The sequence below is a fragment of the Medicago sativa genome, chromosome 2 (assembly GCF_051527215.1).
Source record: "Medicago sativa cultivar Bolivia chromosome 2, Bolivia_mono, whole genome shotgun sequence".
NCBI classification, from domain to species: Eukaryota; Viridiplantae; Streptophyta; class Magnoliopsida; order Fabales; family Fabaceae; genus Medicago; species Medicago sativa.
This window is the reverse complement of record NC_140750.1, coordinates 1,244,881-1,247,850: the sequence shown is the minus strand read 5'-3', so window position 1 is coordinate 1,247,850 and position 2,970 is coordinate 1,244,881. Positions and strand designations below refer to the sequence as shown.

General features: G+C 36.4%; 1 pseudogene; it reads left to right on the top strand.

Moving 5' to 3' along the window:
* The first annotated feature begins 621 nt into the window (after positions 1 to 621).
* LOC146943426 (uncharacterized) lies at positions 622 to 2,970 on the top strand (annotated as a pseudogene).

Below are 2,970 nucleotides of genomic sequence, written 5' to 3'. Positions count from 1 at the left end.
TTTTTTTCTTAAAAAAGCTATAACAAACGGGCTCTTAATCCACCAGTATATTTCTATTTTTTTTGCACACACTTTCTCTTTTCAATAAATTTAATATGTTTTATTTCTCTCGTAACAAACAAATGTTAGTTACTATCTTTTTCTCCAACAAATTCCTATTTTTTGCACACTCTATCTCCTCTCATAACAAACAATTGTCAATCTTAAGATAACAAGAAATAAATTTTGTTTAAAAAAACCAACTTTAGTTTTCGAAATATATATTAAACTACTTTTGTATTTAGAATTAAAAAAATTATGGACAATTGATTAATTTGAATATTGGGTTTGATCAAATTCAACCCAAACCCAACCCACAAAAACCTTGGCTATTTAAACATAATCCTTTTTTTTTTGAAGAATTTAAACATAATCCTTGTTTTTTTTTTGAGGGAAAAACATAATCCTTGTTGTTACCCAAAAAATAAAAATAAAATAATCCTTGTCTTAATATATATAAATGTTAAACAGTCTGACCTAACCCTAATCCCGCCCTTTTTGGTGGGTCTGAATAATTTTAATGAAAAAAAGGTTTGTCAACCTAAAGATAAAGGAGGTTTAGGTGTCAAAGATATTAGGAAGATGAATATAAGTCTCTTAGCTAAGTGGAGGTGGAGGTTGTTATGTGAAGAGGGGTCACTTTGGAAGTTGGTATTGGCGAGTAAATATGGACCAAGAGTGGGGAGGCGGGTGGAGTTGGAAGGGGAGGGATGGTCATCTTACTCATCTTGTTGGTGGCGTGACTTGATGGTGTTGGGTGTGGAGGGAGGAGATAGGTGGTTTGATAGGGAGTTAGTTAGGAAGGTGAACAACGGTAGGGGAACTCTCTTTTGGAGGGAAAATTGGGTGAATAATGAGCCCCTTGGTGTGACATTTCCGAGACTTTATTCCCTTGCAATTAACCAAGATTGTTGTGTGGGAGATGTGTGGAGAGGGGGTGGGGCCGATGGTTGGGAGTTTATTTGGCGTAGAGAGTTGTTTGAGTGGGAAAGAGACTTGTTACATAATCTTAAGGTGGTTTTGGAGGGGGTGGTGGTGGGAGTGGAACCGGATAGGTGGGTGTGGAAGCCGGGTGAGGGAGGTGTTTTTTCCGTTAAATCTTGCTATGATTGTCTCCAAAAATTGGATTTAACGGAGGAAGAGGTGTCAAGGGAGGAGGGGGTGCTTTTCCGAGAGTTGTGGAAGTGTAGGGCACCGTCTAAGGCCTTGGCTTTCTCTTGGAAGTTGATTCTTGATCGCATTCCAACAAAGGTCAATCTTGCAAAGAGAAGGCTTTTATCTAGTCAAGATTGTAAGAGGTGTGTTTTTTGTGGTTTGGTTGACGAAACAAGTGTCCATTTGTTCCTCCATTGTAATGTTATTTCTCAAGTTTGGAGGGGGGTTATGAATTGGATGCAAATCAATTTTATAACTCCTCCTAATTTGTTGACTCATTTTCTTGGTTGGTCAAGTGCTTTGTACCCTAAGAAATCTAGAAAAGGGCTGTTAGTGATTTGGAATGCGGTGATTTGGATTGTTTGGAAGATGCGGAATGGTCGAATTTTTAATAATGTAATTTCAGGGATTGACGAAATGGTGGAACAAGTCAAGGTCATATCTTGGCATTGGTGTATGAATAGGGTGAAAATTCCGACTTGTTTATTTTATGAGTGGTGTTGGAACCCAAGAGAGTGTCTTTCTAGATAAGATAGTTGGTGTGTAAAGGTGTTGGTTTGCTCTTTGTATTTGTTTTGTGGGGGTTCGGTGCTGCTGTTGTAGTGTTGTTTCTGTATAGGTTGGCAGGTTTTTCTTTTTGGGGTGCTGGGGCAGCTGTAGCGCTCCCCTTGTAATTGTTCTGTGAGTTCGTTCCATGTTTTGTGGATAGTTCTCTTATATAAATATTATTGCTGTTTCAAAAAAAAAAAAAACCTCACAACCCTTGTTGTTCTCAAACTCCGTTGGGTGTCGTCTAAGACTTTTGATTCTATTTTCAAACTGTCCCTCACTCAAAACCCTACACTTGAAAGACATTTACTTTGATCAACAATCTAACGTAGACTTCTTCAGATGGATGCTTCTAGATGGATGTCCAGTTCTTGAAGACCTTCAACTATATAATATACACTTCTTGGAGTGTTACACTCATCATTATTTTGGTGACATTGAAAACAGCTCAATGTTAAGAGAGTTGAATAGAGCAGATATTACCGACTATGAATGCTATTTTCCGGTGAAATCACTTTCAAATTTGGAGTATCTATATATACAACTATACGAGGTATGTTTTATTATAGAATTGATGAGAAAGAACACAATGTGATTCGTTTGTATTTTTAATTTTTAATTTTGTGGAAGTGAATTTTACCCTAATTTCTAATACCTCGGTCTTTTTTGTATAATTTAGGTTTATCACCCTTATGACTTTCCTGCGTTCAACAATTTAACTCGGTTAGTGCTCAACTATGATTGGGATATAGTTGTTCAAGTGCTCCATCATTGCCCTAAGCTTCAAAATCTTGAACTTTATCAGGTTTGTTTGTTAAATTTAACAATCATATTCGATTTGATTTATCTTTTTGTAACATACCTTTATTTTGTTTTCTTTTGTTTTATCTATATTATTAACATAAGGTACGAGATGACGACGATTGGGTGTATGAATCTGAGTTAATTAAGAAATATTATCAAGAAAAAGAAAATTGGGCTAATCCAGAATTTGTTCCAACTTGCCTTTCATCAAACCTTACAACTTGCACTATGTGGGACTTCGCATATGCAGGCCAACAACGTAATCACATTATGTTAGCAAGATTTATTCTGGAGAATGCAAGAGTTTTAGAAACTATGTCAATGTGGTGCTACACGAAAGGGTCTAAAGTAGAATTAGAAAGAGTATTATCATCATGTCATATGGCTTCTTCAGCATGTCAACTCTCAATGTATTGCTGGTAG